We start from the raw sequence: 18,300 nt of genomic DNA, 5'->3' as shown, positions 1-18,300 counted from the left end.
AGGGCTGGCTCTTGTGGCTCTCAAGAAAGAATCCTAAATATATCCTGTTTGTGACAAAAGCTGGGAGGTGGGAGTGGGCCAGGGAGGGGGAATTAGGAGGGATAGTGCCTTTGAACCAGAATTGAAACCATAAGTGAAAGAACGTTGACATTCCAGGTACCTGTTATCAGGAAGTCTTTGGCTACTGAAATAATTTTTCCCTTTAGTAGTAGGGAGCCATTGAAGGTTTCTGAGAGGAAGCAGGACCAGAACAGAAACTACATGCTGGGAAGAACAACCCGACATCAGATGAAAAGGGGGATTTTTTTCCCATTCTAGACTCCCACTCTCATGTGAGCTGGACTTGACTCCAGCTCTACTGGTTTAAGCCACCTGGAATTCACTGTGAGTAGGCAGGCTTGATGTACTTCTAAGAAACTTGCATGAACACTCGAGTCATTTGCTACTCTGTAGGCGGCCACTGCTGGGTTCTCATGTAACAAAAGCAAGTCAAAGAACTGGATACGAGCAGGAAAAGTGTCAGTGGCTTGAGCCCTTGATGGGTCGTGTGACCTTGGGAAGGCCACAGAACCTCTTCTGAGCCTCAATTTACCTGTCTGTAAAATGGAGATAATAATAGCTACTCCTACCTACTTCCCAGGGCTGCAGGGAAAACAGGTGATGGGATAGGTGAGAGCACAGGCCGGAAGGACACAGAGTAACACCTTGTTAGGACCAAGAATGGCTCAGTGCATGGCAGCCCAAACCACCGTGGATGGAGAGGCTGTCAAGAGAGCTGTCTGTGGAAGCCAGGCCTGCCCAAACCTGGAGTCAGAGGGAAGAGAAATCACTGAAGAGGAGGTCTTCACCTAGCACATGGGTAAAAGGGAGCTGGGCCTTAGGGTCCCTTTATCAGTATTTGGATTATTATTATTGATGACAACAATTATATTGTCTTATATCTGTATGCCAATCTATACATTTTCAAAAAGTGTCTGCATGCATTATCTCACTTGGTCTTTGGGTAGGGGGTGTAGTGGGGATAGAATTAATAGTGAGAAAGCGGGCTCTGGAGTCAGACAGACCTGCTTTCAGGCCCCAGCTCCACCACTCACCACCTTTGTGACCTTGGGCTGTTATGTAACCTCTCTGTTCCCAGAAAAAGGGAAATGATAATAGCGCCTATCTCATGGAGTTGTTGAGAAGGCTGAATGAATCAATGCATGACAAATAATTTGAAGGCTCTGCCCAGGTTCACCCACCCAGTGGGTGGTGGTTTCAAGTTCTGGCCCAGAACAGGAACCCACATCCTAAGAAGAGAGACTCAGAGAGGGCTGGAGTAGCTGGAGCTGATTCTCTAGAGCAGCCCTCTCCAACAGAACTTTCTACAATGATGGAAATCTTCTATGTCCGAGCCGTTCAGAGTGGGAGCCACCAGCCACGTGTGGCTTTCAAGCATTTGAAATGTGGCTGGTACAACTGAGGAAGTGGTTTTGTAATCTTCTTTAATCTTGATTAATTTAAATATAAATAGTGGGCCAGCCCGATGGCCTAGTGGTTAAAGTTCCACGTGCTCTGCTTCGGCCACCCAGGTTCGGTTCCTGGGTACAGAAGCACACCACTCGTCTGTCAGTGGCCATGCTGTGGCAGTGGCTCACATAAAACAAAGAGGAAGATTGGCAACAGATGTTAGCTCAGGGCGAATCTTTCCCAGCAAAAAAAAAAAAAAATTAAACTGCATTGCCTCATTCAGTTAAAAAAAACGTAAATAACCACATGTAACTAGTGGCTCCATATTGGACAGTTCTGCTCTGGAGAGCATGGCACAGGAACCAAGGGCGTGTGGGACTCAGAGGAGGATGCAGGGTCCACCTATCCGCTCGGCTTTGTGGGCACACCCAGGGCCCACGGTACTTTTAGGGGCAATGTTTTGACTGAAAGTTTCTAATTTCTCTTAAATTCAGAAGAAAGAAAACAAACTTTTAGGTTGAAGAAAATGTTTTCATATATAACAATATATTCATCTTTATATCAATATTGTCATTAGATATAATTTCTAATATTTTTTTCATGGAGGAAGAGGCCCTCAAAGGCTAAAATGCCTGGGCCCTCGAAAGGCATAATATAACCCTGGGGAGATGGATATTTGAAGGAAACAAAGGGCTTCCAGGCACATGGGCTTTGAGGAAGAAAAGTGACAAAGTGGGGCATGATGAGAAAGTGTTTTTGTTATTGAACCTCCTCTGCCAAAGTCATTCATTCATTCATTCGTTCATTCATTCAATACTAATTTATTGAGAGCCTACCTTGTGAGGGCATTCTAGAACAAGACAGATGAGGTCCCTGGTCTTGTGGGGATTGTATTCTAGTGGCAGAGATAGAGAGACGATAAATAAAAAATAAAATAAATAAATAAATAAATAATACACTATATCAGGTGATGAAAAGTGATATGAAGAAAAATCATGCAAAGCAGGGTTAAAGAGTGATGGGTGGGGGGATGCTGCTTTTGAAAGAGTGGTTAGGGGAATCCTACATGACAAAGTGACATTTGAGCAGGGGGAGGGCCAAAAGCCATGTTGAGAAAGAATCCCAGGCAGAAGAACTAGGCAGTTCAAAGGCCCTGAGGCAAGAGAAAGGAAGTCATGCAGTTGGACTAGAGGGAGGGAGGAGAGAGGGTTCCGGCAAGGTCAGGAAGGTGGCCCAGGGCTGTTCAGACCACAGGAAAGACCGGCAGTGAGGTGGGACACCATTGCTGGATTGACATGATGGTTACACAGGGAGCAGGAGAGAGGGACGTGGGTTGGACATAAAATCTTAGAACGCTTCAAGACCATCCCACGTGGCCAACTGGTGGTACAGGGGCTGTCAGGCTGCAGGTAGGTTTGTTGGGTCCATAATCTGTTGGTTTGTTGTTTGATGGTTTCCACCTTAATTAGTTGTTAACATATAAACATTGGGAAGCTTCACCAAAAATCTAGATTCTGGCCTCTCTTTAATGAACTGGAGGACACAGTGTCCATGTTCCCCCATGGCACAATCGGCTGGAGCTGAGCAGTGGCTGCGCCCTTTAGACAGGGCCGCGCTCTCCACGGGGTCACCCCTCCCCAGGGCGTCGCAGACACTGAGGTTGCTTCAGCTGCCGTTCGTCACCGAGGTCAGTTTTCTCATCGAAGAGACACACGTTCTGTACCCATATCTCTGTCCCAGCTGTGAAGAAACAAGTGTCCAGGATGGCTTCACGTCCACATACTGGGCCTGCGTCACCGGTGAGTGCTCGGCCCTGGCTGTAGGCATTTGAGTTCACAGACCCGACACTCACTGAGGCCCAGAGAGTAAGAGGTCTCTTCCTCTTGGGATTGTCTGTATGGATCCATGAGCATTGCATTTGGAGCTGAAAACTCCCTAAACCACAGGGCACCCCGGGACCAGAGGGCTTGGGGGCAGCGGGGAATCCTGCCCCACCTTTTCCGGGACTCTCTGGCCAGAGGGGTCTGTAAGATCAAAACCAGCTCTAGCCCAGCAGGGCATGGACCGCCATTTATCAGTTAGAAGATCTGGGGATGACACAGGGGGAACAGCTCCTTCTCTAGGCCCGACCAGGGCACAAGGCGCACTCAGCCCTGTGTGAAGCCAGTGATTCTCTCCTCCTGGCGGGGGCAGCCTCTGGCCAGGAAGGGACTAGGAGGCCCCTGGATGGGAGGAGGCGTGGGGAGAGGGGAGAAAGGCTGTCCTGAAGGTCTGGATTTGGGGGTGTCTCTGGTGGGGGGGAAGGTTGTGTCCTGAAGTCACGACATAGACTCCCCCAGAGGGCAGGAGAGCTTCTATCAGAGAGTAGAACCAGCCTCGGAGGCCGGAGCGCCCCTGTGGCATGGCCTCGCCTAGCGGGCTGCTTACTATTCTGAGCTGATTGCAACTCTTTGATCCAATGAAATCATTTGCAGGAGGGTGAGTTTTCAGACATATAGGCATCAAGTTCCAACTTGGGCGACCTTGGATAACTAACTCAACCTCTGAGCCTCGGTTCTTCCTCATCTTTAAAAGAGAGATACTAACTGAGCCCACCTCAGATAGTTGTTCTGAAGGTTCATCTAGATGGTTCACATTAAGTATTTAACACAGTGCGTGGCACCTAACAATCACTAAATAAATGCTAGCTTTTGTCATTTTGAAACTATTGTTACTGTTTTGTGAAATGGATTAAACGGAGCTGCTGCGGTAGATGTGACTGGGGGGCCCAGAGCCCTGCCCTCCATTCATTGCTGCCTTCGCCTTCTGAGGCATCTCTCTGAAATTCCCAAGCCTCCTTAGGGCACAGTTTGAAAACTGCTAGGAGTCTGATCTCCATTTCGTCAAGACAGGAAAACTACACACAGAGAAGCGAAGTCACATAGTGCTGTGCACTAAGTTACATAGCACGGTGGTGGCACAGCCGAACAAGAGCCCAGTCTCCCTGTCCTCAGCGTTTTGCACTGGCCAAGTTGCTCCCCCCACCCCAGCTCCTCTCCCTACCTGGGGGCACCTCGGGAACCCGCAAAGCCGCAGTCCTCCTGGTCATTTGTCAGGAGGAGAGTGCAGGGGGAAGGAGCCAGGCCTTGGGTCAAACCTGCTCAATCCTGCCTCTGCTTGCATCTAAGGGCCTGGCTTCCCCTCTCTGAGCCTCAGTACTACCATTTGTGAAATGGGGCTAGCAATGCTTACCTCACTGCAAGATTTAATGAGCTTATGCATGGAAAGCATTTAGCATATGCCAAGCACACAGAAAGTAGTTAATGCCATCACCACTGCTGTTTGAGTTATTACTATTACTATTGTAATAATTATAGTAATGTTATTACTATTATAATAGGTGTTCAAAAAACCTGTGTGGAATGAGGGGACTTTTCTCTGATGTGCACTGGTCCCCTTGCAAGAGCACCCTTCTGCACACACACGCACACACACTCCCCTGTGGGTCTTTGTGACATTCCTTCTCTCCTTGCAATGATTTATAGTAAAATCAAGCGGCAGCTTGAGCCGCATTAAAATAATAAGAAAAATTTCTATTCCTGTCCCCCTGTTCCCCTTGCGGGTGCAGAGAGGTCCCAGTCGTGATCTCAGTCAGAGTTTGAGGGGGCAGAGTGGGTGTCAGGCGGGCAGTGAAGACAAAAGGTACAGAACATGGTGGACACCCCGCAACAACATGGGTTTCCTGATCCCCTTTCTTCTGCCACTGATACGTGGGGGTGGCCTCTCCGGGCCCCACCTTATGTGATTTGTAAAATGAAGCCATTCCGCGTGGTTCCCCTCTCTATCCGGGACCAGCAAACTGTCTTCCGGGAGCTAGCTGGCCCTGTGGCCACCAGTGATGGGAACCGTGTTCCTCTCTGAGAAGCTGCTGGGATCGAAGCCTCTCCTTGTTCCTTGTGCCTGAGACCATTGGCCACGGGTCTGGCTCTAACTCAGGCACCTGGGGGCTGGGGAGGCTGCGGTCAGGGCCACGTAACATGGCGGTCACTTGCTCAGGCTCTGGATAAAGGCGGCCTCCATTAGAGCCCTGCCTCGGCCCGTTGCCGACTGTATGGCCTTGAGCAAATCATGGAAGCTGACGGAGCCTCAGTCTCTCTATGTATAAACCGGGGGAGGCAACCATCCAGCCATTGTGAGGATGGATTAAGATGAAGGGCATGAACCAGTCGGCACAACGCCTCACACGGGAGCCCTCACGCGGCGGCCGCTGGGATGAAGGTGATTCAGGGACCAAAGCCCCTACTCCTTTGGTGCCAAGGGGCCTCGGTACCACATCAGAGGGCCAAGCGGGGGCCCAGTGGGGACCCTGAGCAAACCCTCTCATTCCATGGGCCTCCACTTGCCCATCTGGGAATTGGGTCTAGTCCCCGCTCTCCTGCCTTACTGAGCTAACCCTCCACTGAGCTGCTGTCAGATGAGGCCCTGACGATGGTGAGGTTTGGGGAGTATGAAGGGCTTACAGGGGCACAAGCGCTGGTCACAGCTAGCGTTTATTGAACATTTAGCGTGTGCCAGGCCCTGTGGTGAGCACTTGGCATGCACTGTGGTTTTCAAATGAGCTTACAGCAACCCTATAATTATCCTCATTTTGCAGATGGGATAAATGACACTCAGAGAGGTGACCTAACCTCCGAGTTCACACAGCTAGTATGTGGGCAAGCCAGGATTAGAACTCAGGTTACCTGTGTGTCTAACAGTTACCTTGGCCTGCCTCCGCATGCCAGCGGTTGGAAGGAACACTTGGCTGGGGAGGGTCATATGATCCCTCCCCCACACCAGGGAGTATGTAATCACGGGTACCCTCCAGCCAGCAAACACAGATTCTCAGCCCAGGCTCAGTCTCCAGTTCTCCCTCTCAATCCCACTCCCTCCAGTGCTGCCCAGCTGTGCTGTCTGTCCGTCCAAGTCCAACCCTCTCTGAGCAGAACAGCTCAGGACAGAGCCTGCGGGCAGGCAGGCCTGGGCAAGCGGGAAGCGGGGTTCCAGCAGCGGGGCGAGACAGGCAGTACCACTGTCTGAGGCACCGGTCCTGCAGCTGAGCTGGTTGAACCTGACTGCTGGGCCAGAGACGGAAGAGGGGTTAGGGACGATTTGGGAGCATCAAGGTGCATACTAACGAGATGCAAACGAGCCTCTGCTGGCGGGCTCCAGGCCAAGCCCTGGAGATCCACATTCAAGGCCCCTGGGCTCTGTCCACGCTGATTCCTCTTACCCATGGTGACCCTGTGCTCCACCCAGCCACGCAGACACGGAACTCAACAGAGTGCTGGGCCCACAGTGTTCTCACGGACAACGCTGGCCATTGACTTGAATCAGCGGCTCTCACCTTGGGGAATCCCCTAAGGGGGTGGGGGTGGGGGTTAAAAATACTTATTCCCAGCCCCACCCTAGAGCTCCTGAATCAAAATCTTTAGGGGTGGGGCTCAGGAATAGATGTTTAACAAGTTCCCCAGGGCGATTTTGGTGTGACTGGTGTTGGGAATCCGCTGAAGAAGGTAATCTCTTTCTTTAGGACCCTGCTTTCTACCGTGTCTCCTTTCAAAGTTGATGTCCCATGTGTGGCCCTCTCCAAGGCCCCGGGGAGAGGGGGTGGGGAAGTTAGGAAAAGACTGCAATCTTCAGGACGTTTTTAGGCTAGAGAAATGATTCTCAAGTGTCAGTGTGATAAAAATCACAGCCCCACCCTCAGGCCGTCTGAGTTAGCAGGGCTGCGGAGGGATTCGGAGTGCGCCTTTTCTCCTGTAGGGGGTCCACCGACCACTCTTGGGGGAACGTCGTCGGCCGTCGGGCAAAGCAGACACAAGGTTATGTTTAAAGTCAAACAGAAGAGCAGACAGGAGAGGGAAAGCGGCAACTCTCATTCTGGCACCTGACTTGCCCTGGGAAGTCTCTGAGTCTGCAAATCTCTGGGTCCATCAGCATCTCAAACCCCAGCGGCAACTGTTTATCTTCCTGTGGACGGATCTGTCTAGCTCCCAGATAAAGACTCAGCCCCATGAACCATGTTCTACTTGCAATGAATAGAACTGAACCTGGAAATCAAAGGGTTGCATCCACACACTTCATGACCTAGCAATTCCACTCTTAGGTGTATACAGAACTGTGTACATATGTTCACCAAAAGATTCACATGAGAATGTTCAGAGCTGCACTATTTATAATAGCCCTGCATTGGAAATAACCAAAATGTCCATCAAGAGCAGAATGGATAAGTGAATTATGATGTGGTCATATAATGGAATACTATGCAGCAAAGAAAATGAAGTATTGCTCTAGGCAACAATACAGATGAATCTCGCTCACATAATATGGGGTGAAAGCAGCCACATACAGATACAAATACTGTCCTATTCCAACTATGTAAAGTTTAAAAACAGGCGAAACTCATCTGTGGATTAGACCAGGGTAAAGTTACCCTTGGGGGGCGAGAAGGGGGGTGGTTAGTGACTGAAAAGGCACAAATGGGGTTTCCACAATGATGATGATGTTCTGTTTCTTTATCTGGGAACTGGTTACTTTCCGGAAAGTTCATTGACCTGTACACGTGTGATTTGTGCACTTTTCTATATGCATATTATACTTCATTAAAAAGTTTTCTAAAAATGCTGATAAACTCCTTCAAAGAAGACTTTTAATAAAAGGGAACACATTTAAATAATAAGAGAGTCTGACTATGGCCAATTGTGCGGAATTTCATGACCATGGGATCCCGGACTCCTCCTGCCCCAGGAACCAGGAAGGAGACAGTTCTCAGAAACCGAGAAACGTGGGAGCGGAGCCAGGGCATACCAGGGCTGTGGAAACCCGATGCCTCAGCAGTTTCCTTCCCCGCCCCCACCGGCCCGCCCTCCACAGAACCGCAGGGACAAGGGCGAGCCCACTCTCCACCGGGTTCCCAGGTTCAGCTGAGTTCCAGTTCATTGGGGTTTACTTCATGTAGCATTTTTCTGTCCTCAGAGCAATTTTCTGGGCCATTTTCTTGTTTGGTCTCCTCAAAGACCCCATGAGGGGAGCAAGGAGTATTTTCATTTTATAGATGGGGAAGTTGAAGCCCAGAGATGGAATCAAAAGACTTGTCCAAGGTCATACTGCTAGCAAGTGGTCCCGTCAAGACTCAGACACAAGGCTTCAGATGTCAAATCCAACACTCACTTGGCCCTTCCCGTAATCCAGTGCGAATTATAGCACCTGTCGCTTAGTGAGCACCTGCCCCGTGGACGTCTCAGAGCCCTTCAACCACCCAAGGAGGTAGGTACTATCATTTAATCCTCATCTTACAAATGAAAAAACTGAGGGTCAGAAAGTCCAAGTGCCTTGTCGGAGGTCAGTGGCCAGGAGGCATGGAACATGGATTAGAGCAACTGGTCTGTCGGAGCTGAGTCGGAGCTCAGTCCAACGGTTCCCAACCCAGCCGGACCTCACCTGGAGTTCCCTTGGAGCTTGGAGAAATACAGAGTCCCTGGCCCCACCCCCAGACCCCACATTCTAATTTTGTAGACCGAGGATGGGGCTGAGGAATCTGTATTTTTAAAAAATAGCTCTGAGTATTTGGGAAGCTCAGCTCTAAACTAGGCTGCCACGGAAATATGACAGTAAAAACAAAACAGTTTTTAAAGGTAAAGTTTAATTTAGCAATTTCCAAATTAACTCACTGGACCTCTCTAACAATTAGAGTCCTCCTAACGATGGTGCCCAAGCTCACAAGACGGTATTGGAGAACAGCCTGCCTGGCCAGCTAATAGCTGCACTGAGGGTGGGGGGTAGTGACTGGCAAGGGGCATTGAGGGCTCTTGAGGGGCTGGTGATGTCTGCTTTTCGCTCTGGTTGCTGATTAGCCACCATTGGTGTTCATTTTGTAAAAATCCATCAAGCTGTAACTTACAATTGATGCCCTCTGTTTTTGAATGTTCACAAAAAGAAAAAAAAGTCAGGCTGACCATTTGTCAGAGACACTGTACAAGGAATATTTCCACAGAGTAGAGAGTTGTAGTAGGAATCCAATAGGGTTCTTCTAATTATACACTTCTGAGAGCTTGAGATTCCAGGATTTGAATTTTCCAAGATGCTATGATTCTCTGAGTCAATTCCGAAGATGTCAGGAGCCCCCAAAGCTATAACAGTAGCTAACGTTTAGTGAACTCTTAATCTGTGCTGAGTGCTATGCTAAAAGCTTTCCATGCATCAACACACAGTGCATCTGTGAGGTAGATAGCATTAAGCACCCTCACACCCCTCAGAGAGGTGAAATGACATGTCCAAGGTCACAGAGATAGAAAGCAGCAAAGCCAGGACCGGAACTCGAGCACCCTCCAGAACTCATGTGCCCAACCATGGTGCCATACTGGTATCAAGCACTGCCGCTTCCCAGGCTAAGCTTCTAGGCGTCTAAATGGTGCATTTTGTGCCGTCTAGCCTTGCATTTGCTGGGAGGACCCAGAGGGAAGGGGGTGCTGCCGGGACAGACAGCAGCTCTGACCTGGGACACGTGAACACACGCGGGCCAACACGCACACACATGCTGACATTACCCCACAGCTGGCATGTGCAGTCCTGCTCGACTTGCACCGAGGCCAGCTGCTGTGGGCACTGGAGCTGAACGGGAACTGAGAACTGGAGAATTCTCATTGTGGGCGCCCTGCCTCCATCCAGGGGACGGACAGCTGCCTGTTTACCTGTTGCTCAGGTGGCCTGTAGGGGCTGCTCCAGTCTCAGGAAGGGGGGCGGGGAGGGATTTCTCTCTTCTGCAGGCTCCAAACTGGAAAACACTTAAGGCACCACCTCTTTCAGAAGGAGATGGATTTTAGGAGATAATTTCTTAATCAGTGGATAATTGTGGACTATCAAACACTGTGATTGGCTAAGAGACAGACAACAAAATATCTTAACCTTCTACTCTGACCCCCCTCCTTAAATTCCTGCTGCACCCCACAGCCACAGACACCTAGCCAACACACTCTTTGACTTAAACTCCTTCAACATGGTCCTCCAATCCTTGCAAAACAAAAGCCATACTCCTATGATGATTTTCTAAAGTCCTTATGTTTTAAAGATATATATGGAAATATTTTCAGATGCAATTATATATCTGGGATTTGCTTCAAAATAGTCTGGTGAAGGAAGCATTGGTGGGGGTATAGAGGAAACATAATTGTCGAAGCTGGGTGATGGGTTTTTTTTTATACCATTCTACTTACTTTTGTATATTTCTATAATTTCCCATTAATAAAAAATTATATATAAGTTACATTTTTTTAAAAAAGCCATGCTCCTTGGCCTGATATACAACGCCTTCAATGACCCGGCCCCATCCTACCTCTCAAAGCACGTCCCTCCAAATGTTCTCCACCCACCTGATAGTTTCCTGCATGGCCTGCTGTTTTCTTTTTTTTTTAACTGCTGTGCCTTTGCACATGCTACTATCTCTTTCTGAATTGCCTTTCCCACTTTTCTTTCCTTATTTAAGCCTTATTCAGTCTTCAACACTGATGTTCTGTACCATCTCCTCCGAGAAGGCTTCCTTCATTGACTGCATAACTGGGCTAACTTTGGCTCCTCTGGGCCTCACGCCAGCCCATGTTTGTCTCTATGTTACTGCCTACCTCAAAGTATTAAACCATCCACTTATGGGCCTGCCTCCACCAACTGTAAATCTTTGGGGGCCTGAGGCATCATGAACTAAGTGTCTGTTGAGAGAATAGAAGCTGTGTGACCCAAAGGAAGTGGCTTAGCTTTACTGAGTCTCTTTTCGTCTCCGCACTGGAAACAATAGCAACCACAGAAAGAAACGGTAGAGGATGCTGATGGCTGACCCACAGGGCAGTTGTGCGGAGAACAGAAGAGAAGGTGTGTGTGACACGGTCTAAGTGGGGGACAGCATCAGTGAATCAGAGCTCTCTTTCCAACGTTTAAATCCCATGCTCCGAAATGGCTCCGTTGGCTGCATGCCAACCCAGGACGCCATCACAAACTGACTATTGACTTTTGGCAAGTAATGCAAAATCTATAAATAAATAGACAAAAAACTCTAGCTTCAATATGAGTCGTGTGGTAAGTTTAAAAACTCCTCACACACACACAAAAAACAAAACAAACAGGATCTATGGTTGCATCTCTAAAATGGGACCACTAATTCCTGAAGGGAGACTTCGGGGAACTCCTGAGGACCTTTCCAGTTACAGTTAGACACCTGCTGACTTGCTGGCAATAGTGATGGAGTGGTGGGTGCACACGTGTGCTTGTGTGCATGCTTGTGCTTGTGTGTGCGCGCGTGTGCATGTACGTGTGTTGGTGGGTGTTGGGAGAGGAGTCTGATTGATGAGGTTTGTGTCCCCTGTCACCTGAAGGGCAGCTTACAGTCTAGGGATCAACCTCGTTGTTGATCCCAAATTGCCTCCAGGGGCTGTGGGATGATTTACTGGCCTCTGAGACTGCCCATCCACCTAGGAAACAGGGCCCTCTCCTGAACCGGGCCAGACAGAGAGAGGCAGAGGAAAGGGAAAAGACCTGGGTAATGGTCCCATTTTCCCCAATCACTTGGTGTGTGACCTCGGTCAAGTTGTCAGCCTTCTCTGGTGAGGCCTCGGTGTCTCCATCTGTCTGATTCAATGATCTCTAGGGACCCTCTACTCCCGACTCATCTATAACTGGGTTCGGCTAATGCTTAGTCCCTCTAAGTGACAGTTCTCATCTATGAATTAGAAATGAAGATTCATTCACCCTCTCAGCAGATGTGCAAGGAGCTTCTCTTATGTGCCAGGCACCGTGCTGGACATGGGTGCCAGAGCAGCGAGCGACACTTCGGAGGAGAGAGAATATCAAACAAAAAATACAGAAATAACTAACACTGTAATGACAAGTGTGATTTGTCTCAGGAAGGAGCACTTTAGAGGCTGTGAGATGATCTCCACCCCAGGGGAAGCAGAGGGGAGCCAATTAATTGATGACTGTGGACGTAATAAATAAGCCCTGGGCACTACATGCTTTACCTCATTTAATTCTCACAGCAACCTCTGAGAAAAGGTTTTTCAAATGAGGAGAAGGTTTAGAGAAATTGAGGCCCAGGTCACACAACTAATAATATCCAGGATTTGGACCCACACTTTTCTTTGTAAACCTGTCTCTAAACCCCTATTATAAATGTAAGCATTAGTACTATTAGTCATAGAAATCGTAGTATTGAGCTTTGAGCTAGCTCAGCTTGTGCTGGGGCCCCAGGAAGCACGGCCGGCTTCCAGAGGCTCTGCCCATCTGGTACTGAAGGAACCCAAAAGGCAGGGCCCATCCAGGCAGGAAGGTCCCCGACTGTACCAGCCCCATCGCCCCCAGCACACACCAGTTCTCTCTAAGGCTTGGCACCTGCCCCACCTTCTCTCCCACCTGGTCCCACCTGGCCAGCAGCAGTGCCGGTGCCACGGCCTGTCATGGGGCAGCTGGAAGGAGAACTTCCAGGGCAGGGTGACTTCAGTTGCACTGAGGGAAGGGTGTGCAGGGAGCGGAGCATGGCGGCCCAACTGACGGAGGACTGCGTAGAGGTAGCCCGGCAGCTCCTCCCTGCAGAAAGCCTGGGCGCAGCTGATATAGGGGTTGGAGAATGGCAATGTCCTTCTGGGTCTGTTCCCAGAGTCCTTAAGGAGGCCGCTAAGAGTCATGGAACCAAAAGAGAAGGCCAGGAAGACCTTGACTCCCTGTAATTCCTCCCCCATGTTACAGATGAGGAAACCGAGGCCTGGGGAGCTCATGGCAGAGGGGGCCTCGCTGTTTCACTCCACCGGGCTAGCCGACATGGACTCAGCACCTTCCTGCCAGTGTAGCCCGTGCTCCTGCCTCTTACTGCACCGCAGGACGCTGAGCCCGTGGGCTTCCTCACCTGCAAAAGGCAGACATCATCCCTGCTCAACAGGCTTGTTGGAGTGAATCAGTTAAGAATGGGTTTTAGCAATAATCCAACCACCTTTATCTTATATGTAGGGAAAGAGGCCCAGAGAGGTATAGAACTGTCTTAGGCCACACAGCCTGTGAATTACAGAGACACGAATCATGAAATTGTCTTTTCACCCTGCCTGCTTTGAAAACTCAAAATTTTCAAATGACCATGCATATTCAGCCCAGTCCCTGAACGCAGGAAGCATCCAGTGGGTATCAGCTGTAATAATCACTGTTAGCAGTGTTCTGTGTGGACGGCGCTGGTAATCTAGCCTCAGCCCTCCCATCTGCAGAAGGAGCTGAAGGACGAGTGCTCTGAGTCCTGAGCCTGCCTCTCTGCCTCCCTCCTCTTTCCTGAGCCCAGGCTGTCAGCTCCAGGGTGCGGCCGGGGACAGAGGCAGGCTTTCTGAGCCCTTGGCAAACCTCGGTGGCCCCACTGCTCCCCACAGTGGGGCAAATAGCACAGGGGAGGGCTGAACTGCGGCCTGGTGGCCCCACTCAACATTGCACTCCAGCTCTCCTGCCTCCGAAGACACGCATCCGATTCCTGCGTCCCCTAAGACAGGGCGACAGAGCTGTTCCCCCCGACCCCAGTGCCACTTCTGGTGCCTCTCAGACTTGCAGCTTTTCACAGCCCTTAGAGACTGTGAGCGCCCTCATTTTAAAGCCAGGAAAGCTGAGGTTCTAATCCGGGTGCCTCTAAAGAGTCAGATGAGAGCCAGGGTGGCCAGTTATCTGACTCTCCCTCAGGCCCTCCCTCCCTCCTCCTCACCAGGTGGCTTTGTCTGTGATAGGGCCCCCGTGCCCCCCTGGACTCACACAGGAAGCCAGCACCTCTTGGTTCCCTGGCCTCAGCACTTCCTCCTAAAACCATGGAGGAAACTGTCCTCACGTCTCCCTGAAGGCTCATCGCCGGAAAGCCCAAGCAGGGAATTTCATTCTTCCAAGGACGAGAGTCCAACTTCCCACATGTGCAAATATGACCTTGCTCCTCCATGAGATCAAAGCCCTAGCCTTGTCCTTTCCGGGGCTCCAATCCCCAGCCCCCGGGCTTGGGCTGGCTTCATTCAGTGTACCTAGGTGATCCAAGGCCCAGGTGCCCCTGTCCTACCCCCGCCATGCCTGCCCCAGCCATCTCCTTTTTCCCTCTCCACCTTCCAAGAACCTCCAATGCCAGGCTGCTCTGGGACAAGACACGAGAATGGATTAGTCTTGCAACCCCCTACCCCCAACGTCCCATCCTCCAGCAGTTCTTACCTGTGCCCTTCAGGTAGGGGAGGGTGCCCCGGGGTGGGCTGCTGGGCTGGAGCCCCTTTCTCCAGCACGGGGCTGACAAGCTCCGGGGAAAGGTGCAGCAACGCGAAGCAGGAAGGCACACGCTCCTAAGAGGCTGCTGAGAAAGTTGGAGTAGGTGTGTCCCAGCCCAGGAGGAGGAGGAGGAAAAAGGAGGTGGGAGAATTGAGGCGGATCATCCTCTCCTGCCAGCTCTCTGTCTCACGGAGAGGGAGGGAGGGAGCCAACTGGTTTGTGGCCCAGAACTCACAGTGGGGAATCGAGTCATGGAAAATGACGGCTGGAAAGTTGCTGAGAAATCAGGCCCATTTCCATCTCCCTGCTCGGTTTTACAGAGGGATAAACTGAGGCCCTGAACAAGTGGTCCTTGCCTGAGGGCACACAGAGACCATGAGGGGACTGGGAAAGGACCCAGGTCACTTAGCTCTCTGGCCAGTGTTCTCTGCACTCTCCTCCCTGAAGCTGCAGATCTAAGACAGACAACCACAGTCGTCCCTCCCCCAAGGCCTGGGTCAAAACCCTGGCGCTGCCCCATACTAGCGCAGTAACCTTGGGTGAGTTACTTGATCTGAGCCTCAGTTTCCTTTTTTGAAAAGATAGAGACAATAATAACTCCTACCTCACGAGGTTGTTATGAGGATTAAACGAGATAAAGGTGGATGGAAGGCACTTAGCAGAGACAGGCGCCTATAAAAGGTCATTTTTCTTATTATTGCTATTAAGTGTAACTTCCTCCATAAGTGACTTAACCTTTCCAAGCTCTGGCTTCCCCATCTGTGAAATGGGGTAACTAGAATCCCTGCTTCATCAGGTTGTGCAGATTCATGACACAGATATTGTGTGTAAAGTGCAAAGCACAGAGCCTGGGAACTCACGGGGTGGCAAGACGTCTTAGTTTTGACGCATTTTATGGGGTACCTCTCTACTCTGGCTCCCCAAATGATTCCATTGTGCACCCCATATTGAGAACCCATGTTTTAAGGGAAGAGGAGTCAGACAGGAATTAGCCCTCTCCCCTCTCCCGTTGCCACACTTCTTAGTTATAGAAACGTTCATTTGCTTGTTTCGTGCGTGCACACATGGGTGAGGCCCTATACCTCCCCTGTTCCAGGCACTGTACCGGGTACCGGGGACATAGAAGTAAATGAAACAGTTCCTGCCCCACAGAGCTGAAAATAGCTCTGCAATCGTCCTGTCCAATCCCCCCGCCTGGCCCCCACCCCAGGACTTGCAGCCCCTCTGCAGCTCCCCTGGGAAATAAGTGAGTCTTTGCTTGCATACTTCTAATTACAGGGAGCTCATTACCTCTATCAGCAGTCAATTCTGACTCTTAGCAATTCTACCTTATGTTCAGCTGAGCTGCAACCCTTGAACCTGGTTAATAAACAAGAATTCTACGTATCTTTATTATTACTGTTATTATAAGCTATGTGACCCAAGCAAATGACTTAAATTTGCTGTTTTTGTTTCCCCATTTGTTCAATGGACTCACAACTGCTGGGACCCCCCAGAACAGATCTACTTCCTCTGCCATGTGACAAAAACTGAAGCCTGGTTCTATAACTAGAACAGGGTTTTCTAGAAGTTCACTCTGGACCCTGGGATAAGTGGAAACATTATGGTTCTGGTTCTGTGGCTTATGGAGGAATAATGAGGTTCTAAGCTCTTTCCCAGCTCTCAGGAGATATTCATTCATGGAACAGCTGTAGCCACTATGGGCCGCGCCCTCAGGGATCTGTCTTCAGCATCGGGGATGACCACAGGTGTCAAGTGGGCTGCTGTAGTGTGTTGCCCAAGATGTCCAGGGGAGCTCCTCACCAGGAAGAACTTCCCAGGCCTCCCTCCCGCAAGGCACCTCAGCCCTGGATGAGAGGCCGAGGGGTTTGCAGCGTGAAGAGAGCTAGTGTAATCAGCTCCAATGAGAAGACTAACCTGGGCAATTATCCACTTGGCTGAGTGCCACCCAAGTCTCCGAGTCTGGGCCGATTAGGCATTAACTCGAGGGACGGTGGCTGGGTGGTCCCCGAGCCCTTTGACTAGTCATGTGTGGAGCGGCAGGCAACTGTCTTCCTTTGAGCCCCCATCCAGGTCTCCAGCCTGTCCAGTGCAGGGACTGCTGCAGCCTGGATGGCAAAGGGGAAATGGGTATTGGGATGGATTGCAGAACCCCATAATGCTGTCGACATTCATCCCCTCCTCTCCAGTGCCCCTGCGCTCCTGACCCAGGCGCAGGTCCTTCTCCCGGCTGGCCCCAGGACCTTACTGGGGATTTTCCTGGCCTCCAGTCCCCCAGGCACCATGGAAATTGGACTCCTCAGTATCCCCTAAGCGTGCTTGGGACCTTCTCATTCCTGAGAAGCTCATAGCTTCCCGGACATCTAGAATTGTACCTATCCATCTTAGTACAGCCCACAAGCCACCTTCCCTCTGTGAGCTCCCCCTGACCTGAGCGAGAAGCAATAATAACAATAGCTAATCTTTGTGGCAGGCATTCAACTCAGCCCTCTGCAGGGATTATCTCGTTTCTCTGAACACCACCACGAGGCATTAGGCACTGTTATCATGCTCAGTTTTTCAGATGAAGAAACTGAAGCTCAGAAAAGCTTTAATTACTTGCCCAAGGTCACGGGTCTAGACTAAGCTACATTTCAAGCCCCTATCTGTCTGAACCCCTAACCACTGGGCAGCACTGCGCTGGGTCTCTCCTCCCCACAGCCCTCTGGCTGAACCTCCCATGCCACCCTCTGCTTCGTGTTCTACTTCTGTATGTGCCTCGCCTCTCTTCGGCTCCTGCCCCACTCTATTTTCAGCTCCTCAGGGATGGATCTCTGTCTAACCCAGTGGTTCCCAGCCAAGGTTGTACATTGGCATCACCTGGGGAAGACCTACAAATCCTGATGCCCAGGCGTCCCCCCAGACCCATTACATCAGATTCTCTGTATGTGGGCCCCGGGCACCAGTGTTTCCTACATGGTGCCAGGCACATTGTAGGCACTATAAAGAATTATATCTGAATGCCCTGCCTGGACCTCAGTTTCCCTATCTCAATGAAGCAGGCGTTGAATTCTGATCTTTAACGTCTAGCTCTGATATTCTAAAGTTCTAATAGTCTTTACAAGGGTGTTGTAGTCTTCTGAAGAAAGACCTAGAAAATAGTCTCTGTCCACCCTCCTACTTGCCTGAGGACAGCTGTATTCTCCCCCTTGGACTGGCTGAGTTGTTTCTCCTGCCCTTCTATGTTTTCCTTTCTAGAGCAACCTGCCCACAATTACCACGGGGTAGAGAATATAAATGAGGGGCTAGGCAGTGACGAAAATTCTAACCAGGTGGCAAATTTCAGGATGCCCAGAGTCTGGAAGCACAGATAGTGTTATTTTCATTTTTAACAGACTGAACCCCTTTGATTCCTTCTGGGGCAGGCTAAAGGCCCAGGGTTCTTCAGTGAAAATCAAAGACACAAATCATCAGAGACAGCACATCACAGATGCGTGTGCAGGGTTGGCTGAGCAACGTCCGGATTGGCCTGGGACTGAGGGGGTTCCCGGGATGTGGGATTTTCAGTGCTATAACCAGGACAGTTATAACGGGGACAGTCAG

At 50.3% G+C, this 18,300-nt stretch overlaps 1 protein-coding gene across 1 annotated transcript in view; it reads right to left on the bottom strand.

Moving 5' to 3' along the window:
• The window catches only part of FAT2 (FAT atypical cadherin 2), an 80,951-nt gene extending 66,152 nt beyond the window's left edge, over nucleotides 1–14,799 (bottom strand). The window contains exon 1 of the mRNA XM_004428630.3: nucleotides 14,668–14,799. The gene's annotated coding sequence lies outside the window, so the exon portion shown is untranslated. The remainder of the gene's footprint in view (nucleotides 1–14,667) is intronic.
• Nucleotides 14,800–18,300: the final 3,501 nt, after the last annotated feature.

This window comes from Ceratotherium simum, chromosome 4 (genome assembly GCF_057802395.1).
Source record: "Ceratotherium simum simum isolate JZ-2026a chromosome 4, ASM5780239v1, whole genome shotgun sequence".
Classification (NCBI taxonomy): Eukaryota; Metazoa; Chordata; class Mammalia; order Perissodactyla; family Rhinocerotidae; genus Ceratotherium; species Ceratotherium simum.
This window is presented reverse-complemented; position numbering and strand designations above follow the sequence as displayed.